The sequence below is a fragment of the Hemibagrus wyckioides genome, linkage group LG13, assembly GCF_019097595.1.
Source record: "Hemibagrus wyckioides isolate EC202008001 linkage group LG13, SWU_Hwy_1.0, whole genome shotgun sequence".
NCBI classification, from domain to species: Eukaryota; Metazoa; Chordata; class Actinopteri; order Siluriformes; family Bagridae; genus Hemibagrus; species Hemibagrus wyckioides.
The window spans coordinates 20,437,277-20,454,365 of NC_080722.1; the positions used below are offsets into that span (position 1 = coordinate 20,437,277).

The 17,089-nt window shown below is 40.2% G+C and overlaps 2 pseudogenes; both read left to right on the top strand.

Moving 5' to 3' along the window:
• Nucleotides 1-8,784: 8,784 nt before the first annotated feature.
• On the top strand, nt 8,785-16,891 carry LOC131363653 (eukaryotic translation initiation factor 4 gamma 3-like; annotated as a pseudogene).
• On the top strand, nt 14,990-15,048 carry LOC131364223 (small nucleolar RNA SNORD66; annotated as a pseudogene).
• Nucleotides 16,892-17,089: the final 198 nt, after the last annotated feature.

Sequence of the window (17,089 nt, forward strand, 5' to 3'; positions counted from 1 at the left end):
TTCAATGATATGTGAAGTTGACATCTCTCCTCTATCGCTCTCGGACCATAGCACTAATTTCTTGAAACTTTCAATTATCCAGCGTCCTTCACGAGCACCCAGATGGCGCTTTAATACCAATCTATTAAAAGATGAGTCTTTTTGTGATCAATTCAGAAGTAAACTACGTGAATTTATCGCCATCAATAAAGGCTCGGTAGACGACCCACGGATATTGTGGGAGGCGACAAAGGGCTTTATCAGGAATTTTTCAATTTCATATGCTTCCCATTGCCGGAAAATTCATCGAAAGAAAATTTTTGACCTGGAATCCAATCTCCGATCATTAGAACAGACAAACCAGCACACTTTTTCGGAGTGTACGGCAGTTAAAATTGAAACTATTAGGAAAGAACTTAATTTATTATATAGAGGCAGAGCCAAATTTCTTATTCAAAGATCCAGACAAAATTATTACTTTCAAGGTAGCAGACCTAGCCATTTACTAGCTCTAAGACTACGTAATAGTGAAAAATTTGCTAATATTACAGCGGTGAAATCTCATACCGATGAGGTTCTGACTGACCAGAAGAGCATAAATAACACTTTTCGCTCTTTTTATTGTGAACTATACAGCTCCAACTCTAAATGTGAACCCACATCCTACACTTCCTTTTTATCTTCTCTTAATCTTCCACATCTGTCAGATTCAGATTCAGAGTTTTTAGCTAGACCTTTATCACTTATTGAACTAGAGTCTTCGATCAAAGTTATGAGCAAAGGGAAATCCCCAGGCCTAGATAGCATACCAGTTGAGTTTTATTTGACCTTCCGGTCCGATTTGGGGCCACTTATGTTACTTATGATGCAATATTCGATAGATCAAGGATCCTTTCCACAAAACATGAATATGGCCATTATATCTCTTCTGTTAAAAAAAGATAAAGAATCTACTTTATGTTCTAGTTACCACCCACTCTCTCTATTAGGTACAGATGTTAAAATTTATGCAAAGGTTTTATCCTGCCACTTAGAAGGCTTTATGTCTAAACTTGTCAATTGTGACCAAACAGGGTTTATTAAATCTCGCTCTGCTTCAGACAATCTGCGTAGACTTCTTCACATAATCTCCTCATCCGAACAGTCGATTTCTCCCTCTGCTATTCTCTCTTTAGATGCAATGAAAGCTTTTGATCATTTGGAGTGGAACTATTTATGGGCAGTGCTAGATCACTTAGGATTTAGCTCTAACTTTATAAACATGATTAAAATTCTTTATGTTAATCCCTCAGCCACCATTCTTACTGGCCAGATAAGTTCACAATCATTCCTAATTGGAAGAGGCGCCCGTCAGGGCTGCCCTCTTTCACCTCTACTGTTTGCCTTGTCTCTAGAACCTCTTGCTCAAGCTGTGCGTCAGTCAGAACTTATACTTCCTATATTGGTTAGGAACACTCCACATCATATATCTTTATTTGCAGATGACATATTGCTATTTTTAGACAATCCAGTTCTATCAGTCCCCCACGTTTTAAATTTATTTAATCAGTTCAGTAATCTGTCAGGGTACAAAATTAATTGGACAAAGTCATGTCTGCTTCCTCTCAATTCTCGGGTTGGACCTGCAGCATTCTCTGGTTTTATTCCGGTGGTGCATTCCTTTACATACTTAGGTGTAGATATCTATCCGTCCCTGCGAGATATTGTCTCAAAAAATTTGAATAACAACCTGACTAGAATCACCTCAGATCTCGCAAATTGGACGCATCTTCCTACTTCTTTCCATGCAAGGATATCTGTTATTAAAATGAACATCCTTCCTCGTGTAAATTTTTATTCCTCCATGATTCCTTTACCCCCACCTGCTGGCTATTGGAAAAAACTTAACTCAGTAGTCTCCCACTATATTTGGAATGGTAAACGCCCCAGAATCAAATTATCCACTCTACAGCGCAGCAGATCAGATGGGGGCTGGTCCTTTCCAAATTTTAAATTATACGCTGACTCCTTCACTCTCCATGCACTCTCAGCCTGGTTTAAGCCAAATGTGTCAACTTCATGGTGGACTATTGAAGAATCTCTTGTTCTCCCTCACAATATAGAGCATTTGGTTTTTGCTGGTGTCTCTCTTAGACAATGTAAACTACGCTTTGGCCCCATCATAACACATTTTATCTCCACTTGAAGAACGGTGACCAGGAAGATAGACCCAAACGTGAAGTGGCATCGCCATTCACCTTTGTTTCATAATAATAATTTCTTATCAGGTAAAAACCCATTTTACTGTCCACAATGGATTAAATGCAAAGTGAATTCCTTTGGTGACATTTTTGATGACAAAGGTTTGAAATCGTTTCAAGATATTAAGGCCCTCTTTAATCTACCAGGAACCTCCTTTTTCATGTACCTTCGCATTAGGTCAGCGCTTCGCGCATATGGAGTTCCCTGGGATACACAATTACCTGTACATCCTTTGCGGAAAGTTTTTCTCTCCACTGATAATTCTGTTATTTCTGCCTCAGTTATTTACTCTTTTCTCCTCCAAACTCATCCAAACCATTACCCATAACAACCATCTGGTTTAAGGATATCAGTTATGATACACAAACTTTATCCTCTGATCAAATTTGGATAACAATCACATCATCCTCAAAAAACCCCAATCATCAGATGACCCACTGGAAATTACTACATAGACTCTATTTGTCCCCTGTAAAACTCTTTTATATGCATGTGTTATCCTCCCCAAATTGCAATTTATGTCCACAGAGGGCACTTGGTACCTATTTACATTTTTTTTGGGAATGTTCTACACTTTCTCTCTTCTGGTCTCAGCTTGCTCATGACATATATTTTTTAGTAGAAAAGGATGTGGTTTTGACTCCAGACCTTTTTTTCTTAAATAACTTTTCTGACCTGGCTCTGTCTCCACAACAAAGATACTTACTTTTAGCTGCTTTTACTGCTGCTAAGAAAATGTTAGTCAGTCGCTGGGCTCCTCCCCATTTAATGTCCAGACGTATATGGGGCCTATCTCTGCTTGACATTGTCTCTATGGAACTATCAACAGCCCGCATTCATGGAGCAAAGACAAAAACTCTGAAGATCTGGAGGGCTATTTTGGAAACTGTTAAATCCTTTGTTTCCTCTCTTTGATGTATAATTTTCTTTGTATTTATGTATATATTATTATTATTTCTACTACTGTTCATTTATTTTTCTTTTCTTTCTATCTTTGTGATTAAGCATTATAGTTTGTACCTTTTTCCACTGCAATCTCTTACGCTTTCTTAGTACAGTTTGAGTCTACCGGGAGGGTGGGGTTTATGGCTACAGACTAAATTGATGTGTTGTTTTTTGTGTTATACTGAACTATTTTCCTTAATAAAACAATTGTTCACAAAAAAGAAATCGGTCTGTAATTTGATCATTCATTAGGGTCTAGTTTCGGTTTCTTAAGAAGAGGCTTAATAACAGCCAACTTGAGAGGTTTAGGGACGTGACCTAAATATAGCCAGGTATTAATAATGAATTAATAATGTTGAGAAGAGGCTCTCCAGTTGTATGTATCATGTCTTTCAGCAATCTAACTGGAATTGGATCTAACAAACACGTTGTTGATTTAGCCGTGGTCATAAGTTTATCTAGCTCTTCCTGTCCTATACCTGTAAAGCATTGTAGCTCTAGATGTGGAGCTTTAGGCGGGACTGGATCACAGGATGGTGTCAAAGGTTCAACATCCAATATTTTGTTTCTGATACTATCAATTTTTTCGGTGAAGAAATTCATAAAGTCCTCACTACTAAACTGTGATGGAGTACTCTTTTCAGATATCTGAAGTTTTGCTACTCTAGCCACTGTACTAAATAAGAATCTGGAATTGTTTTGGGACCTGTCCAGGGTGTACCCCTGCCTTTCACCCTATGTGCGCTGGGATACGCTCCAACAGGTTTATTGGTTTATTTCTATCAGTTTGCTCAGATGCTCAGCCCTAGCAGCTTTCAGAGTCAGTCTATAGCTGGACACACTGTCTTTATACGCAATTCTAAAAACTTCTAATGTAGTTTTTCTCCACTCTCGGTGGAGGTTACGAGTTGCTCTCTTGATGGCGTGAGAATGACTATTACACCATGGTGCAGGTGTTTTATCTCTGACCTTTTGTAGTCGGATGGGGGCAACAGTGTCTAGTGTGCTGATGAAAATAGGGCCTATGCTGTTAGTTACTTCATCTAGATCATCTGCATTTAGGGGTTTAGTAAAAAGTTGAGACAGATCTAGCAGATTACTTGTGAATCTGTCTTTAGTGGTCGGAATAATGGTTCTACGAAATCGATAACGTGGAGAGACATTGCTAATATGTTCTACAGGTAGAGTGTACACTAAAAGCTGATGGTCTGTGATACCATCACTTTGAGGTAGAATATTTATATCAGTGACATCTGCAACACTCCTAAAATGCCACCTCTTGGACCACCTCAATGTATCTCACTCCTTTGGCATTAAAGACATAATTTTCTATTATGAGAATTCGGAAAATAAACCTCTTGAATTTGTAGTTAATTATTTTGTCTTAAATGCAAAATTCTTTATACATAAACAAAGAATTCGAAAGGAACAATTGAATTTCCCCCTTTTCATAATGGAAATGACTTCACTTTTTAAGTCTCTTAAACTAATTCGATTTAATAAGAAGAATAATAGACTTCTACATTTCTATGACACTGTTTTTAATTGAAGTAAATATATGTCTTGCTACATCTTTCCCACTGTTTATATATCATAACTTTCCTCTCGTGTCTTTTAACGTTACTTGGACTGCCATATTATTTATAATTTTTTGTCCTTTGTGTTTGATTTGTTGTAATTAATGTTTTTTTTGTTGTTGTTGTTGTTGTTATTGTTAAACTGTATTTAATGTGCTTTGTATTCTATGTTGTATTGTCTCAAGTTATTTCAATAAAAAAATTAAAAAATTAAAAAAAATCAGTGACATCTGCTCCAGGTGATATAACTAAATCTAGTATATGATTAAAACGATGAGTTGGTCTAGTAATGTTTTGTTTGACACCAAAGGAATTTAGCAAATCCATAAATGCGAGTCCCAAAGCATCATTATTGTCGTCTACATGAATATTAAAATCTCCAACAATCAACAATTTATCAGAATTAATCAATGGGTCTGAGAGTAGATGTGCAAACTCTTTTAGAAAATCAACGTCTATACACGGTGGCCACAGCAAGATATAGCAGGGATTTTTTAAGTATTTTTTGTGAGTGCCACTTTAAGGACAAGCACTTCGAATTAGTTAAACCTGGGTCCTGTTTCCTGAGTAAAAGTAAGAAGCTATGTGTGCACTTGTAGCAATCTGGTGAGTTGAACCATAGCTGTGATCTGAGGTATGACTTACCAGTCAGAGGGTGTGTAGTGTCCTGGAAATGTTGTCCGAGAGGACTTCTGCTCCAACTCTGCTAGGGTGCAGGCAATCAGCACAGTAGAGCCTAGGACGCTCCCAAAAATGCCTCGCCGGGTCAGGGCTGTTCTGGCAGCAAAAGGGGGACCAACACAAAATTGGGCATAATGTTATGCCAGATCGGTGTATCCAGCATCTGGGGGGCAGTGGGACAATGGAGCAGTCCCATGGTCATTGAGGGGGCAGTACAGTGGCTCGTTCTTTGCTAAAAAAACTTCCCTGTGATTGTCATAGACCCCAGGAATGAGTGTAGGCTGGTTGAGGGCTGGGCTCTCCACAGAATGGTTAAGCATGGACGGGTGGTGTGAACATTGAGGCAGTGATTCAAGCAATATGGGAACCATTGAGTCAGTTCTTTGTCCCAACAAGAGAACATAGGGTTGTGTACCTGGAGCCATGGAAAACCTAAGATAACTGGGTTGGTGGGTGAGGAGGTGAAATAAAAGGAGAGTTTCTCCATGTGGAAGAGTCCCACTTGAATGGTGACAGGGATGGTATGACAGGTGATGTAGCCCTCTCCGATGGGTTGGTTGTCGACTGCCGTGATGTGGAGAGGGGTGGTGCAGGGTGATGTAGGTAGCTGCAATTCTTCCACGAGTTGATGATCGATAAGATTGACAGCGGCTCCGGAGACAGCTAGGGCTACAAAACAACAGGTAACATGAGCAAGGTGCAATGTTATAGGAACAGTTACACTACACAAACGAGAGATCCAGCCCACCTTAGAGCCTTGATGTGAGGGTTTCTCAGGACAGGCAGCACATTGGTGATCAGTTTTACCGCAGCAGAAGCATAGTTGGAGTTGGGTACAGCGCTGGCGTTCTTCTAGAGAGACATGGGCATAAAATAGGTAATGTGAACATTTCCTGTTTATAATTACATAATAAATATTATATTAATATGACTTGAGCATAAACCCTTTCTATCAGTATGCTGGTGTTCTAATGCACCAGTGGAATGGAAATGGACATGCTGCATATTTTCCTTCAGTATAAACTAACATTTTCTGGTTGTGAAAATCAGTCTGATATAAAACGAGTGAGGACATTCAGTGGGCTTTTAGTGTGAGACGAGTGTGTTTATATTATATTGCCACTAGTAGGCTATGTAAGAACAGAAATTCTTATGAACCACTAGAAACTCTTAAAGTCCTGAGTATCTACATTCATATGAGCTTCATATTAACCACCAGGTTGGAGTGTGACATGACAAAGACATTCAACCCCTGATTTTATAGCCAAGATCATTATAGGCATGACTGTGACACTCAGGGAGCTAGTGACCAGAAGAGGAGATGGACTTTGGGTCAGGAAGCTGATCTACACGGCCTGTGTTAAGCATGAAATGCATTAAATGAAATGAACATCAGGGTAAAGGAACACAAGTGGAAGTTATATACAGGTATAACATGTAATTACATATATACGAAACTTTTTTGATTTTTAATAATGTAAAAATCTTATTCTTAGTAAATGTTTCCTGACCTAATGAACTAATAGAGTTTTTTTTTTTTAATCGAGACTCCAATTCTCTTTTATTAGTTAAACACTTTAAACAGAGTTAAAAATAAGTCGTTTAACCTCTACAGTGTTTTTTTTTTTTTCAGATAGCAAAGTGCAGTAATCCATTCAGATGATAAGATTTGAAATGGGTCAGGTCGAGCACGAAGAGGATGTCAGCATTTATTTCTTTACATTCACAGGTTTTTTTTTTTGGTTTTTTTTTAGAATACTAAGAATTTTCATGTGTAAACACTCGTACAAACAATTTACACATGAATCCAGTCATCTCCAACTTGATAAATGAGGCTCAATACACATTAAAAAAACAACAAACATGATTCGGTGTCTTCCATAGAAAAACGAAATAAATAACTGAAACATGATACAATTATTATTTAAAATTGCAGAATTATTAAATTCAATTTTCTATTCATGAAAACATGAAACTAAGTAGAGAGAAAGAAAGAAAGAAAGAAAGAAAGAAAGAAAGAAAGAAAGAAAGAAAGAGGATTTGAACAAAAACAGAATTAATTTTTAAAATGTATGTTTATTTTCTATATATAATAAATGTCTCATGAGTCTAATTATAATGTTAATTACATACATATTATAAATTTATTATAAGAAACTAAAGATTTCTATTTGAGTATTGAGTTTTAAATGGTAGTTTTCTAGATGAATGTTTTATCCACTCTGGCATTAATATCTGCTCAGTAGAGTGGTGTAGAATGATGATGTAGAAATGAACACTAAATGAATGCTAGGAGTGATTATGCTCTTGATTCTGTTCTTGGGATGTTTTTCTCTACAGTTTTCTGTGGACAATCTTCATATGAAGCATCGGGTCAGTCACTTTGTGCTTGATGAGACACGGTATAACCAATTCTAGTGTTTAAGGGGGGGGTGAGCTGGAACTGGGGGTGGGGTTGAGATGGGGGGGGCGATGGGGGGGTTAGTTGGAACCGAAATCAGAATCAAATCATACGTCATTAAGAACAGACGCCTCGGTTGTCATGGCAAAGATTAAACACAACATCGACTAACAGCGACGAAGCAAGACGCAAGTTTGAGTGCGAAAACCAAAAGATCATTTTATTTAAAAAAAACCGCGAGAAAGCGATAATTTTGTTAAAAAACAGCAACAAATAGATCATTTTGTCACAAAACCAGCGACAAGAGATCATTTTGTTAAAAAACCAGCGACAAATAGATCATTTTGTCAGAAAACCGGCGAGCAAGAGAAACTTCAACTTCTGCTTGTGTAAAAAGGTATTTTAACAACAACTGGTCTTTTAAATAAAACAGAACATTAGCGTTTTCTTAATGTTCTTGACTGTTTTCAGGAAATTAACTTCACCCCTTTTAATATTCATAAATAACGAGACTCGCTTACGGAAAGCTAATTGTCGTTACTTTGTTAGCTCATTAGCTCCGTTAACACTCCTGTAGTTCATGTACGTTTATAAATGAGTGTAATGTTAGCACTCGGTAATGTTAGCCTAGCTAAACCCTGTGGAGATTTATAAGTCAGTATAATGAGTTATAAACCGTTTTATGATTAAAAATGGTAATGCGCTGTCTAAGAGACGATGCTTGTCACCACAACTGTGCCGTGAGAAAACTTTATTTACTTACTGCTTTTGCTTCAGCTATCGCTTTAGATCGCTAATCCTCCGTGAGGCTCACGGGCGAGTCGGTTCATTGAATCGATTCTTTTATGAACTAATTGAAGGAGTCGACTCCATCGTGAACTACACGTCACTTTTGCACAAACACTTGAATAAATAGTGTAGAAAAAATAGTTAATTGAACTGTGCACTTTTTTCCGGCAGATGCCGGAAATGACCAGTCCTATGGAAGGTCAGGACAGAAGTGCTGGCTTCATGAGTGGTAATGTTTTTTTATTATTATTATTATTATCATTATTAAAAACTATTACATGGGTAAAATATGAATTTATTATGTATAGGGCTGAACTTTTTCTGATTCGGGACAGGGCCTGAGGTGTTATTAATTACATGTTGGGTCTGTTTTTTTTTTTTCAGCTGGAGTGTTTTATCCAACCTTACATCCTCTGTATGAAGGTCATCATCTTCTGCAGAAAAGGGAGCGCAAACTGGTAATGAATCAAATAAAGTTCTGCTAGAATAGCAGACATCTGGCTGGTTTTATTACAGTCATTCTGTGCTCACGAATCAAGTATTTATCCTAATTCCTTACAGATTATAATCACGGACCCAGATGACTGCGATCGAGACATGATGGCCGAGCTCTATGGAGTAAAAATGTCGGCTTTACTGACGACACCTCCTAAAAGGCCTGAATGCAGCATCGCTGTGAAGGATCCTGTACCCCCGAGAACTACACCCCCAAAGGAGGCGGAGCCGAACACTGCCCCTGCTTCAGAGGTGAATACTGAGCTGGACAATTTCACAGTGTACTACAAAAATACTACTACACAGGAAGAAAGAAACAAATCCAGCTGATTTAGTGGTGTTGTGTGTAATATTACTTTATTTCAGTTTAGATACATTATGATGAACATTACATTGATCCAGTGTGTGTTTTCCCTCAGACCCGATCACAGAAAAAGACCGGGGAACCGGTCAGATTCTTCATTCCCCTGACGGAAGAAGAAAAAGAGGAGGCAAAGAAAGCCAACATCGTTTTTGGTGATGTCTTGTCCGACCACCTGACACTTACAGGGGGTGACATTGTGGAGGCTCCTGCCCCTCTACAAACCACACCCCCAAAGGAGGTGGAGCCAAACACTGCCCCTGCTTCAGAGGTGAATACTGAGCTGGACAATTTCACAGTGTACTCCAGCTGATTTAGTGGTGTTGTGTGTTATATTATTTCAGTTTAGATACATTATGATGAACATTACATTGATCCAGTGTGTGTTTTCCCTCAGACCCGATCACAGAAAAAGACCAGGGAACCGGTCAGATTCTTCATTCCCCTGACGGAAGAAGAAAAAGAGGAGGCAAAGAAAGCAAACATCGTTTTTGGTGATGTCTTGTCTGACCACCTGGAACTTACAGGGGGTGACATTGTGGAGGCTCCTGCCCCTGTACAAACCACACCCCCAAAGGAGGCGGAGCCAAACACTGCCCCTGCTTCAGAGGTGAATACTGAGCTGGACAATTTCACAGTGTACTCCAGCTGTTTTAGTGGTGTTGTGTGTAATATTACTTTATTTCAGTTTAGATACATTATGATGAACATTACATTGATCCAGTGTGTGTTTTCCCTCAGACCCGATCACAGAAAAAGTCCAGGGAACCGGTCAGATTCTCCATGACGGAAGAAGAAAAAGAGAAGGCAAAGAAAGCCAACATCATTTTTGGTGATGTCTTGTCTGACCACCTGGAACTTACAGGGGGTGACATTGTGGAGGCTCCTGCCCCTCTACAAACCACACCCCCAAAGGAGGCGGAGCCAAACAACACTCTTGAGCTTGCTCCTGTTGAGGTCCAGCCCTCAGAGCTTCATCCCGCTGCCACTCCTAGTAACCAAAAAGAGAGGAGGAAGTACGATCGGGAATTCCTGCTGCGTTTACGGTTCGTCAGTGCCAGCATGTGCAGACCCGAGGGTTTTCCAGACATCCCCGGCGTCGTTCTAGACAAGGTAAACATGACCGTTAGTGACATGACGCTCTGTAGGAGCACAGTGATTTACTCAGTATGAAGTGTCAGGCTAATATATCACTTTTTATTGCCCTGGAGCAGGTCGAGGACCTGTAAGTCTCACAAAAGGAACTTCAAAACACCAGATAGTTTTATTAATTGTAACATTAAAGTCTTGAGTATCTGAGAGTTGATCAGTCTTTTATTTGGTGCATTAATTAAAAGTATAAGCCAAGCAGTTGACGAAGTCACAGCCTTTCAGTTTTAAATAAACCTTTCAATTGTTTTTGTCGTCTCTCAGCAGTGTGATCTTAAAAAGCCAAACAAGATCATCACCCGCGTGTCTCTGAACGATGACGTGCAACTGGACAAGGCTGAGAAAGCCTGGAAGCCGGCGGCGAAGAAGTCCCGCGGCAACAAGGATGACCAGGAAATGGTCAAGACCCAGGAGCTCTTCAAGAGAGTGCGCAGTATCTTGAATAAACTGACGCCGGAGATGTTCCAGCAGCTCATGAAACGGTTCATGGAGCTGACCATCGACACGGAGGAGAGACTTAAAGGCGTCGTGGACCTCATCTTCGAAAAAGCCATTTCTGAACCCAACTTCTCAGTCACTTATGCCAACATGTGCCGCTGCTTTGTGGGGGTGAGTCGCCACACCCAGCCTCTCGGTCCACATTTATCGGTCATGTCAAAACCTACACTTTATTCTACACATACACAAGAGCTGTTCATCTATCTATCTATACATACACAAGAGCTGTTCATCTATCTATCTATACATACACAAGAGCTGTTCATCTATCTATCTATACACATACACAAGAGCTGTTCATCTATCTATCTATACACATACACAAGAGCTGTTCATCTATCTATCTATACACATACACAAGAGCTGTTCATCTATCCATCTATACACACACACAAGAGCTGTTCATCTATCTGTCTATACACATACACAAGAGCTGTTCATCTATCTATCTATACACATACACAAGAGCTGTTCATCTATCCATCTATACACACACACAAGAGCTGTTCATCTATCTGTCTATACACATACACAAGAGCTGTTCATCTATCTATCTATACACATACACAAGAGCTGTTCATCTATCTATCTATACACATACACAAGAGCTGTTCATCTATCCATCTATACACACACACAAGAGCTGTTCATCTATCTGTCTATACACACACAAGAGCTGTTCATCTATCTATCTATACACATACACAAGAGCTGTTCATCTATCTATCTATACATACACAAGAGCTGTTCATCTATCTATCTATACACATACACAAGAGCTGTTCATCTATCTATCTATACACATACACAAGAGCTGTTCATCTATCCATCTATACACACACACAAGAGCTGTTCATCTATCTATCTATACACACACAAGAGCTGTTCATCTATCTATCTATACACACACAAGAGCTGTTCATCTATCTATCTATACACATACACAAGAGCTGTTCATCTATCTATCTATACACACACAAGAGCTGTTCATCTATCTATCTATACACATACACAAGAGCTGTTCATCTATCTATCTGTACACATACACAAGAGCTGTTCATCTATCTATCTATACACATACACAAGAGCTGTTCATCTATCTATCTATACACATACACAAGAGCTGTTCATCTATCTATCTATACACATACACAAGAGCTGTTCATCTATCTGTCTATACACATACACAAGAGCTGTTCATCTATCTATCTGTACACATACACAAGAGCTGTTCATCTATCTATCTATACACATACACAAGAGCTGTTCATCTATCTATCTATACACATACACAAGAGCTGTTCATCTATCTATCTATACACATACACAAGAGCTGTTCATCTATCTATCTATACACATACACAAGAGCTGTTCATGTCTTCCAGAAATTTCTACCCATATGGGGAAAACAGCAAAACTAAAGCTACATGCAAAAGGGCTGTGTTGATTTTTATGCAGGTTACTTGATAGGATGCTGTCATCGATATACCGAAGTGTCTTTTGGCTTAAAATGACATTTACGTTTGGTGACAGTAAAAAAGCACATAATCGTCTGGTTTTTAAATCATCTTTTTTTCTCCTTTGTCCAGCTGAAAGTGCCCACCTCTGACAACTCTGGAGCCACTGTGAGTTTCCACAGACTGCTGCTGAATCGCTGCCAGAAAGAGTTTGAGAAGGACAAAGGCGATGACGAGATCTTTCAGCAGAAGCAGAAGGAGCTGGATGCTGCCACAGAGGTGCTGCACACACACCATCTCTCTATCTCACACACTCGCGCACGTCTTTTAACTACGCAATGTGGATTTATAGGAACTCTTCAGATCTTTTATATGTAAAGCATGTTTAAGACCATGGAGAAAATAAGCTGTGTATGTAAATCTTACACTGATAATGTCGTAACCAGCGTGACCACCGTGACTGATGTTTTCCTGCAGGAGGAAGTTGAGCAGCGGCTAAACGAAGCCCGCCGCCGTTCCCTCGGCAACATCAAATTCATCGGAGAGCTGTTTAAGCTGAAGATGGTGAAGGAGCAGATCATGCACGTCTGCATCGTCAAGCTGCTGAAGAACCACGAGGAGAGCCTCGAGGTTCTCTGCAGACTCCTGTCCACCATCGGCAAGAACCTGGACCTCGAGGAGTCAAAGGTAACTAGTGCTCACACACACACACACACACACACAAACCCTGCTGAATTCTCTTTAGTCATGTTAACTTCAGCACTGCTGCAGTGTGTTAATTGTGTGTGTGTGTGTGTGTGTGTGTTTTATAGCCCTGTATGGATCAGTACTTCCAACAAATGGAGCAGATAGTAAAGGAGAGAAAAACATCTTCAAGGATCCGCTTCATGCTGCAAGACGTGTTGGACCTGAGAAAAGTACATTTCATTTTCTTTATTTGACTTTAGACATTTTAAAAGAGACTCTCTCTCACTTCATCACTTTACCTTTAATTGTCCTACTTTTTTAAGCACTTTTGTTGTTCAAATACATTTATTTTGTTGATCATGCTCAGAGCAGCACTTTCCCCACTTGCCATATTTTTAACCTGGTGTTTTGAAGAGCTTTTTCTTTAGTGTTTCTATAAAAGATTAGGGCTGTTTTGTGTTGTGTCATAAGAAAGGGTGTAATAATTCACGTTATACTGGGTGTAAAAACATGGTGTAAACAGTAGAGGAGGCACTGAATCCGCATGCAGGATCGTTATCAGACCAGATCCAAGCCAGATAATGGTGGATCAGATATCTGAGTGAGCCAGAAGGATTTGAGTTTGTTCACATTCTTCTGCCTCTGATCCTCCTGCTCTTTTCCGTGTGTACAGAATAACTGGGTTCCCCGGCGAGGTGACCAGGGCCCTAAAACCATTGGCCAGATCCATAAAGATGCAGAACTGGAGGAACAAAGAGAGCTGATTAAAGTGCAGCAGCTGCTTCAGTCCAAGAAAAACTCGTGTCAAGAAAGACGAGGCAAAATGAATCACCCTCAGGACGAGGGCTGGAACGCGGTACCCAACAGGACCATGAAGCAGCCCATCGACACGCCCCGCCTCACCGAGGTACTGAACACCTGAGTGCAAAACAACAAAACCATCAATTTATGACGAGTTTGTTTGAGAAATTGAAATGAACGTAATGCTCATAGACCATAAAGTGGGTTAAGGTCAGTTTGGTGTGTGTGTGTGTGTGTGTGTGTATTTATTTCTTTATTTATTTTATTGTCACAGCCTGATGCAGGACAGTCGGCCATGTGCACCCTGAACCGATTCTCAGTCCTTCATCAGTCAGGACCTTCATCCACATCCTGCTCATCCTCATTGGACTCTAAGTGCAGAGTTCCCCAGGACCAGGGGCTGGACAGAAAAGGTATCTGCAAACCGGCCCTGAGTGAGGAGGAGGTGGAGAAGAAAACCACCGCCATCATCGAGGAGTACCTGCACATCAACGACCTGAAGGTGAAAATGACTGCAAGTGAAATTCTGTACTGCAGTCGCTTTAAAGCCAGAAGTGTTATGTTCAAACTCTTTCTCTCTCTGTCCTGTAGGAGGCAGTGCAGTGTGTAGAGGAGCTGAACAGTGCGTCTGTGCTCTTCGTCTTCGTACGTAACGCCGTGGAGTTGACGCTCGAACGCAGCACCGTCGCCCGAGAGCGCCTGGGCCTTCTGCTGCATGAACTGATCAGCACCAGGATTTTACCTCCTGAGCAGTACTTCAGAGGGTGAGTGTTCCTCAGACCAGCAGGAGAACGCTGTTGGTTCCACAGACATTAATCACAAACCCCTGCTATTTTACATTACTGATAAATGTCCCAATAGACTTTGTCAGTTTTTTTTTTATATCATCGTGATACATGTCCTTATATTCTTCACTCTCGTCACCCTGCTCGGATTATGACCTCAGTTTTGTGCAACGTGTCTGGGCCACTATATGCGATATACGAATGTGTTTGACCGTTGCGTGCGCATCTTTTGCAGCCCCTCGCGCGTCTTATGTTAAAATGATTTCAACTTTTCCAAGCAGTGCAGCTCATCAATGTCACAACATGTAGGTTATTGTCCTTCTGCAATGCAGAACTATGGCACAAAAAATAAATACTTTATCGATCGAGTTATTTGTCTTTTGAGAGGCAAACTTTTATTTAGAGGCTAAAAATCTGGGGGTGCTTATGGTGGACTCTTTGAACCGTCTATAAAATTGTGTGTGTGTCTTTTCAGGCTTCGGGAGATTCTGGAGGTGGCTGATGACATGGCCATCGACATTCCTCACATCTGGCAGTATCTGGCAGAGATCATCACACCCATGCTGCATGATGGAGGAATCCCCATGGGGCCGCTCTTCAGGTACACTTCTTACTGTAACGGTGTTTATCGAGCAGCAAAACCTTCCTTTCACAGCGTGATAGGGATAAGCACATTCTGGAAATAGGAACCCGATTTAGGTGAAAAAAGATACAATAATACACGAATTTCAGTCTGTGTTTTGAAAAACGGGGCGGTTACAGTTCGTACATCACGACTAATCATAGCTCTGTTAGAGAAGGAAGCAGCGCGTACGTGAGACCTGCGTGAGTTTAAACTGCTCACATAAGTTACACTGAAGAAGCGTTCACTAGACGCCACATCAGACACAAAACCTAGATGTCCTCAGAAACCCCTCACTGTTCCCAAATATTGAATAATCTTCAAAATCCAGAAGAGTGCAACTGGAAGCAGAGCTTTCAGAAGGTTTGGAGGTTAAGATTCAGGCAGTAATAACACTGTATCCTGGTTTAGGGTTGTGCAGAAGTCTGTGATTTGATGAACTGTTCTTCTGTCAGAGACACAGTCACATGCTGCTGTACTGCTTCCACTATTTCTAACAGATAATGTAATATTTGTAGGTAATTAACATAAACTCTCACTGTGTGTGTGTGTAGAGAGCTGACGAAGCCATTGCTGCCAATAGGAAAAGCTGCTGTGCTGCTGGTTCACATCCTCAACCGACTGGTACGTGTCTCTCTCTCTCTTTCTTTCTCTCTCTCTCTCTCTCTCTCTCTCTCTCTCTCTCTCTCTCTGTTTGAGATCTGAAATATCTGAGCAGTTACTACCTCATATGAAATGATCAGTTCTGCTACTGCCCTGGTTACTGCTGACTCTACACTCTAAAGTAACATGTGAGGCGTCTAGAACGTCAATGTAAATGTTTATAATTTTTCCTCCTTTTATTTTTAGGGTCACAATAAAGCTGGTGCTTTGTGGATTGATGCTGAACTCAACTGGAAGGACTTCCTACCTGAGGATGAGGATGTCAACAAGTTTGTGGCAGAGCAGGTAACAAGACTGCTTTTATATACCTCTGTGTGTGTGTGTGTGTGTGTGTGTGTGTTATTCCCCACACACAGCTGAACACTGCACTCAGCACGGTGTAACTCTCACGAAGAAAGAAATTCGACTCCTCTGCAGCAAGTCAAATTCTGTGTGTGTTGGTTTGCTTTGTTTTGTTGGTCTTAAAAAGAGAAAATAATCTCTGTACAAATTGTATTTAACTTGTGTCTATAATTACCTACTGATTTTCATTTAGAGCTTCCCTCAGACAATGGTCTGTTTTTACACTGAACCCCCAAAATAATAAATAGTTTCTTCATCCAACCAAAATTTCAATCTGATTCCGAATGCTCTTTGTTTGTAGAAAGTGGAGTTTACGTTGGTGTGGAGCCCAGAAAGAAGGAGCTAAAGAAAGAAGGAGAAGCTGGAGAAGCTGAGAAAGAAGGAGCTGAGAGCCAAGGAGCTGAGCAATAATATTTAATCAGTTATCTGACAATAAAAGAATCATTGAAAGAAACATTAGTGACATTGTGTGTAGAAATGTATGGCCATGGGCTTGTTTTTGCTCCATAGACTTGATTTAGAAGTTGAATCACTCATAAAACCTGTCATGTGATAACAGTTCTTAGTATGTGAAGAGATAAACTTCATTTCCCACAATGCACTATGGCCTACAAGC